This window comes from Grammomys surdaster, unplaced genomic scaffold, assembly GCF_004785775.1.
Source record: "Grammomys surdaster isolate TR1022 unplaced genomic scaffold, NIH_TR_1.0 169, whole genome shotgun sequence".
Taxonomy (NCBI): domain Eukaryota; kingdom Metazoa; phylum Chordata; class Mammalia; order Rodentia; family Muridae; genus Grammomys; species Grammomys surdaster.
In genome coordinates this window covers 4093246-4109402 of record NW_021604617.1, presented here as the reverse complement: position 1 = coordinate 4109402, position 16157 = coordinate 4093246, and the positions used below count along the sequence as shown (strand labels likewise).

The following is a 16157-nucleotide window of genomic DNA, read 5'->3' as shown; positions in this document are numbered from 1 at the left end:
ATTTCCAATTCTATTCATGAACACTGTATACTTTAATAATAAAGGCAGGTGGGTGAAAATATTAGGGAAATTATCCTTTCATATGAGCACAGCCACAAACTTTTCAAACAAAATATGGACAAAATGATTCAAGAAGCATATAAAAATCAGGTGCGGCAGGGCATGCCTGTACTCCCAGTAAGCATTTTGAAGAGAGAGTCCCTGTCTCAAAAAGAGAGAGACATATAAAGAAATATGTCATGCTCACTTTGGCAACACAAATGCTAAAATACTGAAACTAGAACAATACAGAGAAGATTAGTGTGGCCCCGGTGTAAGGATGATTTGCAAATTCATAAAGAATTTTGTAGTGTGTGTGTGTGTGTGTGTGTGTGTGTATGAGATGACAAATTTGGACTTATTAAGGACATATAATCTTGATAAGGACAGTGTAATCTTGAGGGGAAGATCTAAAAATCGATCAATTTAAAATCTGATTTTCTTGATGCAAAATATACATTTAAAGGAGAGACCTATACTGTCACTAAAACTGATGTCATAACATAAAATAAAATGACAACAATATTTGCAATATCTGTAGATATACGGCCCTATATATAACATATGATAACTGTATTATATACATATCATACTGATGTGTGAATGCAATATACAATGTCTGTATTTAAATATGTGTTATTTATATTCTTAGAGAAACGACAGAACGAAAACATCAGAATGTTTATAGCTTTGTCGGGTGATGGATTGAGAATGGTTATTTTCTGCTGTGTATTTACTTTTCTACTATTTTACTAAGCTTCTGTGGTGTTTATGTTTTGGGTCATGATAAGAACAATCAGTATTCATTGAAACCAATGAGTTAAGACAGCCTCTGGAATTCCTTTTGAGAGTGGGAGTTCCCTGAACATAATACAGATAGAGAGGTGGGGATGATGGAGCTGGTCACAGATCTGCATATGCATCCCATAATAATTCTAATATTTCTCAGAAAAAAAGAAACACATAGTCTAGAAGTTTCAAAAGGTGTCTTTCTCAACGCTGAGAATATTCTTCAAGGGTCATGACAAGTCCAGTGTGGTGGTGTGCCTCTGTAATCCCAGAACTCTGGAAGCAGAGGCAGGTGAATCTCTGTGAATTTGAGGCCAGCCTGTTCTACATAGAAAGTTTCAGGATAGCCAGAGCTGCAAAAGAAACACACACACATACACACACACACACACACACACACACACACACACACTCGGCAACTAAATAGGTTGGAGACAAAAAAAGGATGCAGACTTTCCAACTTCCACTTTTATTCAAGATTGAGCTTTAATCCCTAGATGTCTAATAAGGGACAGAAAGCAAGACAGGACATAAAACTAAGGAAAAACAAAATTATGACCTCTCAAAAAAGTGCAGCTTTCAACACTCAACAATATTTCTCGTTATTATCTACTAGAAATGGGTTAGCACCAAGGATAGACATGAATTCCTTTTAGAAATAAAATCCCTACCACAAGCTTTGCAAATACAAATCCCTATAAAGATCATGTGGAATGGAAAAGCAGCTTAAAGTAAATATGGAGAACTTGTTTTTGATCTCAGAATATGGAAGTCTTAAGGAAAATACAAAACAAAAATTATTACAAAAAGTTGATAAACTACCATAAAAATAAGTGTTTGATAGTGTAAGAAAATGAAAATACAATACACAGATGAAAAAATTTTGACATAAGATTAAAAAATAATATATAAATAGATTTCACAAGTCAATAAGAAGACAATCAAACAACCCATTACACTTGAAAGTAAGGAATGGGATCCTTTTCAGACTGAGTGCCCTAGAAAAACAAGCTTAGGCCAAGCTATGGATAAACAGGAAATGTGCCCCTGCTGGTAGCCAGTTAAGTTAGCTTCCCACCCAAACTTTACCAATCTAGCTGTTCACACCAGACAAACTAGAAGTCTGCAGTAGAAAATTACTGACAGCCAAGATTGCCTAATGACCAGCAGACATGACAAGGCCATGTGCTTGATAGGTTTTGAAATAAACAGGATACAAAACACAGATCTTTGCTGACAAATGGTAAAGTCTAAATATTGGAAGGTCAGATATAGATGACTAAGATGGTACCCTACTGATTACTCAGGCAGTGAGGAGAAGGAAGAACGAGATATACAAACTGTTCAGTGCTCCAAAACAAAAATAAAATAAAAATTAGCCGGGCTCAGTGGCTTATACCTTTAATCCTAGTACTCTGGTAGCTGATGTGTGTGGATCTCTGGGAATGGCCAGCCTGGTCCACACAGCAAGTTCCAAGTCAGCCAGGGCTACTAAGTGAGACAGTGTTTCAACAATAACGACAACAATAATGACAACAACCAGCAAAATCTGTCCTGTGTACTCAGTCAGTATGCCCGCTGCTCTGGACTGGTATCCATCTTTTATTGTTCTGGGTTTCTAGCTCTCTTATAAATGAAGTAAGAATTCATGTTTCTAAAACCTACTCCTGAGCCCAGATGTGCTTGCTTCTAAAACTTAAGCTTTTAACATCTATACCATGTATACTGAAACCTATTATAGAAGCACGATACTCTAGCCCACCCTGGTGATGTGCGCCTATATTTCTTGTTCTCAAAAGGCTAAGGCGAGAAAATGAAAAGTTCAATGTAGTGAGACCTTATCTCAAAGTGAAAGTAAAAAGAGATGTTAGGGTATAGCTTAGTAGCAGAAGGCTTGCTTGGTGTACATGAGAGCTCCTAGGTTTGATGCTCAGGACTACAAAACATAAAAAAGTTGAAAATTAAAAATAAGAGAACAATTATGTTCTTAGAAAACAAAGATTGGGTATCTAGAGTTCTAGAAATGGCACTCCTAAAATTGAGAAGGGAAAGTTCTTCTCTAGAAGTTCTATAGGAACACAGTTAACAACTCCAGCTGTAGCAGAGTCCATGCTGAAGCACTTACAGAACATACTTAGGACTTCAGGATCTCATTTCTAAACATTTCCTAGAATTAAACAATCAGATAGCTGTTATGAAGGCATAGAGCAAACGTCAAGACTAGAGGGTGAGACACCAATGAGGAACTAAATGTCTGTTTGTTTTGATGCTATTTTTTATTTAATGCCTTGGAAGTTTGAAAAAATTGGGAAATGTGAGGACTTTCCAGGTATTATTTCTGGGGAACTTACCATACACATTAACACATAAAGGTCTGGAAAAGTCCTACAAAACAACAGTAACAATTAATAGAAAGGAAATTTGTAGGAAGCCATGAACCAAACCTAAAAGGAGAGAAGTTATTAGAAGTTTGTGATGGTAGGCTTCAGTTGTCAACTTGACACAACTTGACACACCTGGGAGAGTCTCAGTGATAGATTATCACCATTACATTGGCCTGTGGGGACTAATTATCACAGATTAATTGATGTGGAAAGGCAGAACCTACTATGGGCAGCACCATTCCCTAGTAAAGAGATCCTGACCTATATAAAAGTGATCAGTTGAGCTGAACACAAGCAAGGATGTATGCATTCACTTCTCTCTACTCACAATTAGCTGTTAGCTGTTTGATGTTCTTTGACCTCCCTGCACGATAGGTTGTAACCTAAAAGCATGAGCAAAAAAATCAATCCTTTCTCTATTAAGTTGCATTTTATCAAGGTGTTTTATCACAACAGCCAAAAGAAACAAGGAAAAGATTAAACCAATGTAAGAACACTCTGTAAATACTCGAGATGTAAAACTATTGACTCAGGATAAAAAAACAAAGGCCACAGATCAGTGCTTCTCAACCTACCTGCAATTAAAGGCCTTTTTTAGGTTGTTTGTCTGGTTGATTGGTTGATTTTGCTGGGCTACACAGCTTTTCCCGTGATCCTCATATATCAGGCTCCTAAGTAGTGGAATCACATGTGTTCACTATCATTTGAACGTTTCTAACGCACTATGGTTCTGTGCCTTTGCAAAAGTCTGTTGATACTTCCTTGGCATCAGCATGACGTCAAATCATGGTGAAAGTTCTAAACTGCTAATTCCTGTCCTTGTACTTTTCTCATAAGAACAAGCCATTCGTAGATTTAACAGCCGTGGCGTATACCTTTCCGACGTAGCCACAGAGAAGGATCCAAGTCTAGCGTGGATGGATTAGCTGATTAACAGGAAGGCTTGATACCCTGATAGTTAGCAGGATGCAAACAAAGCCAAAAGCTCCAAATCAAATGGAGAGAGAAATAAGCAGAAGTTAGCAAACATCACAGGAGTATGCCTGTTATACTATAGAATTAACTCTTTGCCTGTTTAATATTTTATTCCTGGACTGATCAGGGTAAAGCAAGAACTAACCAGAAATCCCTCCCGTGCTTTGCAACACTGAAACACATTCTCTTGAGTATCCCTTAAAGGATGGCTCTCTTTTCAATGTGTTCCAAAATAAAGAAAATAATAGAAAATGTTATTTGTTTCTCTATCCAGCAAGAAAGACTCTGGCCATAATACTAGTCTTACTCTTCTATTACACTGGGGAGTGACAAACAGCAAGACACCATTGGGAAAGGAATTGAGCAATAATTACCAAGATTTCACAGGCATTTGCTCCTTATCTAGCAATGGTATTCTCAGGTATCAACTCCAAATTTGTTCTGGTAAAAATAAGAAAAGACACACATACCAGGTTAGGTCTTCTTAAATTGTTTTTACTCAAAACCCTTTGGCTAAAAGATTTTATATGACCTTAAGTGAACAGAGCTATCACATAGGTATAAAATGAAATACTTAGTAATAGTAAATCTTAAAGAAATTTATTTTAAAATAGCTCTTCGGCGTATATTACCATTTATTAAAGAATAAAGAAAACGCACAATAATGAGATGCTGTGTTTCTTTATTTTTACATAAAGAACTTTTGCTAAATATTTGATACTGCAGGACAGAGATCGTCTTCAACACGCTTCAAAATTGACCGACATTTTAATTTTATAATCATCAATGCAATGAAGCACCAGTTCACTTTAAATACGTAGTCCAAAATGGCAGAAGTATGTTTACGGCCCTTTCAGAACTTGTTGAAAGTGCCGTCCTTCTTCTGAGCCAAAATTCGTTAAGTAATTTTTTTATGAGCCTCGTCATCAACTCAAGCATCAATTTTTAAAATCAAACATTCTAACACAACAACAACAACAATAATAATAATAAAGATGTAATTTGTATGTAATGTATGTATTATGTACGCATACATATAATTGTCTGTGCCTTGCTTTGTGTCCAGGAAGGCACTGCAGTGTGCCAAACAGCCTCCCAACCTGCCTGGAATAACCTGCTTGGATAACTTGCTGATTGCGACTCTGAAACCAAATGCCCCCTAGGCTAGGTGGAGTAGATTTCCCAGGGTCTTCGGTGCTTTGGCAGCTTGACGCCTGTGAGCAGTTGCCCTTTTGAAAGCGTACAGCCACTGAGGAAAGGGCTCACAGCTTTCTCCAGTCTTCAACTACCATCTCATCAGGAGCCTCACTTGCCGCCACCCTCCAGCTGAGTTCTCTACACTCGGTAAATAAATCCCATGAACAACAGTTCCCAATTTCACATTAATTGTCTGAAAATCTCCACAACATCAAACATTTTGTTAAAACTCTAGAAAGAAATAAGCGTAGCTCTTTTGTTGTCGGCGGCTTGTTGTGCTTCGCTGTGATTTGTTCTAAATACAGTTTAACAGGCAGATGACTGGTTTGTGACTAGGGTGTCTTTTCGGAGATGAAAACGCAATCCAAATTCTTCCCCCTAAGGACGCTGAGCATGCGCAAAGCAACATGGGACTGCCGGAATGGGTGCACCTGGGGAACTGCTTATTGCAAATTGGATTGACAGGGAGGACTCAGCGCCTTCCCTAGCACACGTGCTGACGGGCTGAAAGGAAAGCACAATGCTTTAGGATTGAGACCTGGGAATTGCCTCAATATGAGAGTTTGGAATTGCTCAAGCATTACGAGAATAAGAACATGAAATGAAAACATCGCAGGAATAGGGTGTGATGTGACCCAAAACACACGTAGAGAAACAGAGGCAGCCTCAGGAGCCACACCACAGGGTTGGATCTAGGGCTATCTTGTTCCTCCTGGAAAGCCACTCGCGTTCTTCCTCCCTTTCCCTGCTCTCCTCTGCACATCACATACAAGCAGAAAAAAGATGATTTTCCCCATGCTGTTCATCTCGGACCCTTGTCAATCAGTCTTTTTCTTCTTTTTCTTTTCTTTTCTTTATTGTACTTAATTGAAAAAAAAAACTAAACAGAGTGAAAAGATAAGTCTCAGCCAAGCTACCTACTGAGAGTCAGCACCAGGGCCACGAGTTAAGGGCTTTGACATTTTCCCCTTTTAGCTCTCTTAGAAAGTGTTAGCCACAGTACAGTTCTTGCTCTGAAAAGACAAGACAGCTTAAATGAATGACCATGGCCCAGAAACATGGATTTGGGTGGCCCGAACATCATGATCCACCATGAACGCTCTTGGGTGAGTCCTTATTACGCAGAGAACAAAATACAGCAATGTATGAGTGGACGTCCCAAGCACACGGGAGGAGCCGGTGAGAAGGCTGCTTACAGAAGGCTGCTTCAAGGACGTTCTTAATTTTCAGTTGTTGAAAACTAGCAGTCTGCCCAGGGAATACATCCCAAAGCCTTGCCCTGATAGTCAAGAGGATGTTAGACCCGGTAAGAAGGTAGGTTATAAGCAGCTGTCCACAGCCCTGGAGTTCCAGTCGGCCAGACTGCAGATTCCACAGTTATAGCTTTTCCAGGAACTTGTTTTGGAGAAGTTATGCTCCAATGCCTTCACAACAAAATTAAATAGCTTGAAGATAAGTAATGAACAACGTTCCACAAAACTTACCCCCAAAACACTGCCACTTCTTTAGGGTACTCTTGGGTTAACTTTTCATTTCAGAATCTGTCTTGGAAGATTATTACAGATTATGACTGCATTGTAATGTTTGTGAAAATATATTCTAAAATTCTTTTTTTTTAAAGAGCTTCTATCCATCCAATCATAAACTTCCAAAATGAAATCACATTTGTGTTGTTATTCTGATGAGGCCATTATCCAAGCTATGGCCTGAGTGTAAGCATGGGCCTGAGGAAACTGAGTTTTAGGGCTGGGGAAATGGCTACGTGTGTAAAGCATCTGCCATGCTGGAGTACGGACAAGAGTTCAGATCCTTAATGCCCAAATAAATGCTGCCAGGCCTGCAAGTCCATGCTTCCGTTTGCAATTCCATGTTTGTGCAAGGCAAAGCTAGGCAAGCTGGCCAAAGAGACTAGCCTTATCTACGAGCTATAGATTCAACTGAAAGACCCTGCCTCCTTGAATAAAGTGAAAAGCAATCTGATCAAGAAAGGTTCCAGACACCAAATGCTGGTTTACACACACACACACACACACACACACACCCTCAACATACACACACACACACACACACACCCTCCACATACATACACAGTGAAAAAGGAAGAAATTAATATCTAAAGGAGGCAAATGCCATTATCTCTCACAAAGACTTGAAGAGATGAGAGCCCTTAAACCACAGAGGCAACAATATGGCTGACGGGTAAGGTAGGAACAGAGATCCATGCTGTTCTAGCCTTACATGCTCTTGAGGATGAAGCTCAACTGAAAGATATTTGTAGAGATGTGTGTGTGTGTGTGTGTGTGTGTGTGTGTGTAGTCAGGTAGTACATCCTGCTGATTTTTCTCACAGAAACCCTGTTCTCACAGCCCTAACATCTCCCATCAAGTTTGGCGCCCATGGGTTATCTCTCTCTGCTCAGCACAGTGCATGGACACAGAGAATTATATTCCTTTCAGGTAGCTGTGGTTAATCTACTGATGAGGGAGGCAGGAGTTCCCATTAAGAGGCCAAATTCTACCTGAGCTCTTCATGAATACGTAGATTGCTGCTTCCTAGATCAGGAGCAACCCTCTGCCCCTAGAACATGAAGCTGACTGTTCTCCTTCATAATGGTACTGACTCATATTCCATGAAACTCCTACAAGATTTCCTTTACACTCCTAGTTTACAGTGCTTTCTGCCACGTAGTCAGAAAAAAAGAAAGGGGTGAAGTGTGTGATAGAATAGTTACTTAACATGTGTGAGGCCCGGGTAAACACACACATACACAGACACAGACACACACACACACACACAAGAGGCAGGCGTGGTAACCGTGACTGTAATCTCAATCTTTAGAAGATGTAGGCAGGAAGTCTGAGAGTTTGAGTTCAGCCCAGACTTTGTCTCAAAAAAAACTTAAAAAAAAAAAAAAGAAATACAACACAAAACAAACAACCAAAGAAAAAGCCTAACAATAACAACAACAAAACCTCACATCATGGGAAGCCATGAAGATGGGGAATGGAGTCTGCTACTAGTGAGACCTTTGTTAACTCTTGAACACGTTGTTAAAGCTTTCTACATTTCTCATGTGATTTATCTGTAACTCGGAGCTGATATCACTGTGTCCAACCATGGGTCATCAGAATATTGAATCAGAGGCCCAGTGTAGCAATCTGAAAATGCCCAGTCCATGAGTGACTTGCAGTAACTTTCCCTTTTGAATCATTATTGTCAAGAGACAGTCAGTTGTGTTTGCAGAAGAGTGATGTAGAGGTGAGAGAGAGAGCAGGGAAGCTCTTGCCCCCAACACACCAGGCTTTGCAGTAAAATCCTAACTCACATTTCTTCCCCTGACTTGCATATCCCCTAAAGTTCAAATGTTCTGCAGTCAGCTGGCCCTTAAGCAGGAGGGGCTCCTCCCATGGAATTCTTTGTCTTTATACCAGAAGCTAAACAGGAAAAGGCTCAGGTAGGCTAGTGATCCCTAGAAAAGGAAAAACAGCTATACTAATTAGTAGCTTCCAGAGCTGTTCAGCTTGGCAATAAGCTGTGAATTTACGGTTTTGTTAAGAGTCGGGATACATCCGAAATCTTTTATATAATATTAGATATGAAAATACACACCATCTGGACCTCTCGCTGATACCTTGAAACGCCTGCCTCTCTCAGGAATCAAACCCATTTTACCTGCTAGGGAATAAAACACCTGTTTCACATACGACTTCCCACTGTGTGATGAACATTTCCACCATCTCCAGCCAGAGAGGGAAAAAAATGAAACTGTGGCTTCACATTGTTTAGTGGATTTTAAAAAGCTAGCGGGGTCGGGGGCTGTTTGCTATCTGGTTGGAAGAGAGCTCTGCAAATTGTCCCTAGAACAGCCCTGATCATTTGAGGGGAGCCCTGCCTGGTATCAGTAAAAAATGCATTTTCTTCTCATTATAAATCTACTGATGGTAACACCGGGTGAGAGGAGCCAGCCGCATCTTGGCTGCTGGCTGCATCTGTAATGGATAGTCCCAAAGTGGGCAGAAGGCTGTAATTCACCAGAGGAACTCTGCTGGTGACATAAAAGAGTTGAACAGTATATGAATAGCTCTAGAATCTTGAGAGGGAATGGGACTCTGCTGTCTTGGACATCTGCTAGTATTCTACGGATATGCTTCCTCAAACCGGGAAGGGAGGAATTCTGTTTCTACTTTCTTCATCCTTTATAGCTCTGAGACCAAGCTGGCTCTTGGAAGTCAAGTTTCTAGGATCTGTCTGTCTGTCTGTCTGTCTGTTTTTTAAATGCAGCCATAATATTATTTCTATTCTTGAAAATATGACATTTCCTTACTAGCTTCAAGGATTTCATCAGTGTGTGTTCGATTGTCTTCTGGATTTTGGAAATCCATATGTTTGAATCAGAATCTGGGCAAGACCTCGACTTCTTTCTATCCTCTCCATTCCCTGCAACCTGTCTGCACAGGGATTTGCACAGTCTGTCTTGAGCTAATGGCATCCACATGGTGTCATTTGACACTCCTGATAGTAATCCTTCACACAGGCTCCATAAGTAAGTCCACTGAGATTCCTTGGTTCTCCAGGGTAAACACTGGTGGAATCAGACTTCAGTACATCACTGGGATCTTGTAAGAAAGAAGTAGACATCGTTTGTATCTTCCCAAAAGAGGAACTCTCAGAGCAGCAGAGATCAGTAGACTAGAGGGTAGGTCTGATTCATATAGTTGCTTTGGCAAAGTGGTCTTAGAAATGACATTTCTTCTCTTACTGAGGGACAGGGACTGTCGGTGGCTTCTGTTTTATCTCCTCAGCATCTTTAATGACTAATATTGTTAATGTACAAACCTATACCTTGGAAATGTTGACAGATATTGTTATTTTAACTCTATACATTTATCTTGGATGTCTAGAAGATTTTATAAAGGTAAAGCCTTTCCTAGCCAGCTTTTGGGTGCTCAGGGACAACTTATAGAGCGGCAACCAGCAAAATACTTGATTTCTTTCCCACTGCTTCAGTTTTTAACATAGCTGTGGTTCTGGCCTTTCTATCTATTTTTAACATATCATTACAACCTCATGAGTTTAAACAAATCTGGTATATTTCAGTAAACTGAAGGCTTTTTTTTTCCATGTTTGCTTTTTCTGAAGGGACTTTAAAATACCTGGTAGGAAGTGTAGCTTTCTTACTGTCCTCTGCACGTCCTCTCAGGTGTCCTGTGCACTGCTTCTGCCTCACACATGGATCAGCCACTGATTAAAAGGTGCTTTTGGTTTTTCCCAACAGGCTGTTCTATATAGCAGAGGATGGCCCCAAACACATAGTCCTCCCACGTCAGCCATCCCAGGGCGGCATTACAGATGCCCAGCTTTTCCAGGCTACTCTTAAAGGGATTTTCCAGCGTGGGAGAGAGCACTCCTGGACATGGTGTATTTGTTTCTCAAGCTCAGCAGAAAGAGCTAGGAGGCATGTTCTACCCCATCTCATCCCATCCTACCCTACCCTATCCCATCCCACCCCACCCCACCCCACTACACCCCACCCATCCCATCCTACTCTACCCTAGCCCATCCCATCCCACCCCACCATATCTCATCCCACCCCACCCCACCCTATCCCACTGTAATTCCAATCCAGTAACAGAATTTTCACATGAACCCTTCAATCTTAAGCCTGGTATGTTGGCATGTGCCTGTGATCTTAGCCCTTAGAAGAGGAAGTTAGGAAGTTTATGAACTCAAAATCAAAACAACAAACAGAACTCCACAAACCCTTCAGTCTTAAACCTGTATGGTTTTCCTTTGTCAGAGGTCCCAGTTAGCCCACAATGGTTCTGTGGTTTCTGTATCTGAAGAGCAGTGCCTTTTGTCAATGAGGCAATGACTATCAATGTGTCTGTCTGTTTGTCTGTCTTTCTCTTTTTTTCTTTTTTTCCATTTTCCTCTCCTTTGTGGTGCCAGGGTCCTATTGTGAAGCCATGGCTATCCTGGAACTCACATAGACTGCCTACCCACAGCTGGGATTAAAGACATGGGCCCCACAACTATTAAATTTAGCTCCTTTTACAGTAAAGGTTCCCCCACTAGACGTGTGGGTAGCGTGGTTTTTCTATCCTGAGGCTGCCGCTACTGTTTTTTACTAAACATTTGGGGTTGGAGTTACTCTTCATATTCTCTTTCTAAAAATTACTTAGATCTTTTTTATTTTTATTTTAAAAGTGTGTCAAATATTTACAGGGTGTGAAAGTCAAATCAACAAATAAGACAAATTCAATAAAATCTAGCATCTGCCTCAGTCCCCTTTTTCCTCTTTTCCCATAACAAAAGCAATGGCTTTTAGAAAATTATTTTTCTATAGGTTTAAAAAAATTAAATTATAGTTTAACCCATCAGGTGCCTATTTGAAAAATAAAAAGTTGATACCTGTCTATCTCTTCTATTTGCCATTTCTCTATCTATCTATCTATCTATCTATCTATCTATCTATCTATCTATCATCTATCTTCTATCTTTCTGTCTATCTATCTATCTATCTATCTATCTATCTATCTACTATCTATCTATCAGCCAGCCAGCATCTATCTAGTCCTTGCTTTAGATAACAATTAGCTTACTACCCATATCTTATTAATTGTGAGTAGCATATTATAAAGATATTTCTTATTGCTTTTAGTAGCACAGCACAGGTTCTGTACCTATACTTCTGTGGAGTATATACCATAGTTTATTTGACTGTTTTTAGGTATATGTTGCTTAGAAGAATCTTCTAATGTAAGTCTTAGTGCCTGGCCTCTTTTTTAAAAAAATTTTATTCTTTTGTTATATTTAACGTGTATGGCTGTGCTTTGCCTGCATGTATGTTACTCCACTTGTTGGTCTGGTCCCTGTGGAGGCTAGAAAAGGGCATCAGATCTCCTGGAACTGTGGTTATAAATAGTTACAGACCATCTGAGTTGCCATGTGGTGCTGAGACTCAAACATAGGTCCTCTGGAAGAGCAACTAAGCCAACTTTCCACCCTCATAGTGTACAACTTAATTGTGAGTTATGACTGCATATTGATTTCTGTTACTGACTGTTGGGGGTTCAGAAAAGTTTGGCAAAGGTAAAAGTTAATTCATGGTAAGAGGCTCTGTAAGGTTATCTGTATAGTTCATGGGCATTTTGTTCAGTGATGTAGCCTCGGGTAGGAGGCCATGCCTCTGTAAGTAACCCTAATTAGCTCATTGATTCACCAACGAGGAGAGAAATACTCAAAACAAACACGTAATGAATCTGAGGTGTTTCTGATGACATCCACCCATGTTACAAATTCAATACATCCTTGGTTCTGAAGACACCACATGCACACTTTGCACTGTGCACGCAGTGTCTATGGACACTGCCTGAAACACGTCAGTTCAGGATCGAAAGTTCTTATGTTAGGAACCACAGTGCTTTTACTATACATATAGTTTTCTGCTCTCATCAAAACAGGATAAAGGCTGGAGAAATATCTCATTCAACAACGTGCTTGCTTCACAGGTATAAGGACCTGAGTTCTGTCCCCACCTACATAAAAAGCCAGATGCAGTGGCTCACACCTAACATGGGGAGGTGGAGGCACGAGCCTCCCTGGGTCTCACTGGCAGCCAGTCTAGCCAAATAGTTGAGCTCCAAGTTCAGAAAGAGACTTGCCTCAAAAAAATAAGGACAAGAGAAGACATCAGAGCTGACGTTTAGCCAGCACAGATATGTACATATATATGATGTACACCCACACACATACACACTTGGGGATACACACATACACACAAACACCCAACAACAAACTAAAACAAGATGCAACTATTTGGTTAAGGAAAACAAAGGGTTTGCATTTTCCTAGCACCATTCCCTACCTTGCAAGTATCAAATTATATGTAATCAACAGTTTATTCTAAGCAGGCTGGAGGCTGCCTGGCACTTTGCAGTGCCTCCCAGGACACACAGCAAGGCACACACAACTGTCAATGCATTCACACAGACCACAAAAAGGGAGAATGTCTAATGGGCCTTTTATAAAAGTCAGATCTCAGACTATAGATGCCGAGTCTCTCAGGAACTTTATAAAGACACTCATCAGTGCTCAGAGAGAACCCAACTGGTTTCTCTTGAGCAGTTTCTAAAACTCTCTGCACAGGCCCTAGAAGGTCTGCCAGGTTTTTGTTCTCCTGGCCAGGGCAAAAAGAGGCCAGGAATAATAAAGGATGCATCTGTATCATACAAAATAGTAAAAATGAAACAGAGAAGGTGTTAAGTTAGGCAGTGCATTTATGTGCTGAAAACCCATGCCAAGAACAATTGTTATGGGCCTGGCTCCTAGAGGCGAGATTTGTTAGCAAAAACTGTCTCTAAATATTTATGCTCAGCTAAATAATTGCTAAATAATTCCAGATCTCAACTGGAAATATGGAATCAGGACGAGTGTGAATTAGTGAATCTCTGAGATAGCATACTGATGTTTTATCCTGTTCAATGATACTTTTCAATGTTGATCATACAACTAATATCCCTTATAACAACCTTTTCAGGCCCCATGTAAGACACTTCCTTTGGAAATACTTTCCTGTGATAAACATAGCCCTTGCAGCAGCCCATTTGTCAATAACATTTGCTTTAAAGTTATTGAAGACATGCAGAGGTCTGTGTTCTGCCTTGTGGTAATGTGAGTTCTTTTATTGAGAGTCTTATGAGCTGTGGAGTTGGCAGAAGGCTGGACCAGAGCAGACTTCCTTATCACCTTTGACCACCACCTTCCTGAGAACTAATATGTGTTTCTAACTTCAGTTTTATGACCCTGACTTGTGCTTACTGAATACAAAATTAAAAGCAATACCCCACTATGGAGATAGTGGAAAGAAAATATTTTGAATGAAGAAAGAGACAAAGAGAGAGGGCTGTGTGTCATGTTTAATAAAGTTCCAAAGTTCCTGTCTCCTTGCATCAGAGTGGGAGACAGGAGCCGGCTTTTGATCCCAAAGTGAGGTATTCTAAACTCAGAAGTGTTAGTTGAGATGAAAACCTGTATTTATATTTCTTATGTGCTCTATAGAACCCATAGGGATGTTTCCAAGGTGTAAAGAGAGCTGGAATTTTGAGTATATTCTGCTATAAACAATCACTGTGGTAGTCACTTCTTTTCCTTGAGATGTCTCCCCATTTGTGAATGGGAGATAGAATACAGTGCTGGCCAGACTTCTCAGAAAACTCTACTCTGAAGCCAGTCATTGCCAACTTTTTAATATTGTGCTACAGATATGAAATCACAAATCAAGGAAGCTTAAGGAAGGAATCATTTCAGGTGTAGAGCTGGATGCTGGAAGTCAAGACCTGTATCTTTAAAAGTTAAATTTATTACCCATGTGTATGGTGTTTGTGCATGTGTGGCAATGTGTGTGTGGCATGTCACACATGTGGAAAGCAGAGGAGAACTTTCTGGAGTCGAATCTCAGCTTCTGCTCTGAGATCCTGGACTCAAACTCAGATGGACAGGCTTGTAAGGCAAGCTGCTTTGCCTGCTGAGCCACATTGCTGGCCTAAGACTTGACTTTACCATATAGAAGAAACCTGGATCATGACGATTGCTCCCTCACCACAGCAGCCTGAGCTTTGGGAGAGCATGGTATCAATGTTACCATTGTTACCAAAGCACATTTTGAAGAAAAGCTTAAAAAAAGAAGAATTTAGTTAGAGAAATATGTGTGCATCATACATATTTTAATTGCATCTAAGAAGTGGTTTTTCCCTTCCATATCAGAGGGGGATGCAAGATGAAGTTTTGCAATCTAGCCCACCTCTCTTTTGTCTACTAACACACAAACAACACCATGTGCATCTCAAAAGCTCTAGACCTGTTTAAGTCAATGTAAAGAAAGTTAATGAATTTTCATATCTGAGCTATTTCTTTATCAAGGTAACTCCACACCGTGACTTCCGAGCCCAGGTGATGAAAAGAGACTCACTGTATTACAACCCAGAGCTGTGGCTTCAAGATTATTTTTCCCCTTTAGCTGGGAAGCCATGGATCTTAAAACCGTGGTTGATTCTCATACCACAATACTCAAAGGCACACCTCTGCTTCAGGCTGCTATTGTTTCCAATCTGGAGATAAACGCACACTTGATAAAGCTATTTTAATGGCGCTAATATTAATTCTTTGCTAGAGTATTTTATCTGTTAGTAATAGCTATACAGATTTTGTTGAGATTTTTGACATCTCATTCATTTTAATAGAATATTAGGTCTGTAATTAAGAAAAAGAAATAGAGGAGCCACCATCTCCCTCTTCTACCTTCTCATTCTTGTAAAAATTGCCAGAGTAATACTTGCTGTTTGTGTGCTTTGTAGGATAATCAATATTTTGGTGAATGGAATGGTCTAAAGCACAAGGCTGTCATGTAAACAAACATGAACATTAAAAAGTATACTAAATATTATAGTCAGTTGATTCTATAAATTTAAACAGTGCAGGGGAAAGGAATTACATAATAAATTCGTCTGTTTTTAGTTCACTCGGGCATTGTTTATTTTGCAGTATAGCCAGATACTTCATAAACAGACTCCTTTCGCAACTTGAAGGTTTGAGGAATGCCTGCTGAGTTCTGCAGTGACTGATGAGCTGGAAGGCCATGATGGCAAGAACTTATGATTGTATCATACAACCTAGGCCTTCTGTGTGCAGGGCCTGGGGAAGGACTCTGACGGGCAGCTCATTTCAAAAGGAACACCTGTTACATCAGTCTGTGAATTGGGTGATTGGTACCTA

The 16157-nt window shown here is 40.0% G+C and overlaps 1 non-coding gene across 1 annotated transcript; it reads left to right on the top strand.

Annotated features, from left to right (window-relative positions):
* The first annotated feature begins 249 nt into the window (after positions 1-249).
* On the top strand, positions 250-355 carry LOC114620680. Its single transcript, XR_003711344.1, has one exon. It is a non-coding gene; the product is annotated as a U6 spliceosomal RNA (small nuclear RNA).
* The last annotated feature ends 15802 nt before the right edge of the window (positions 356-16157 follow it).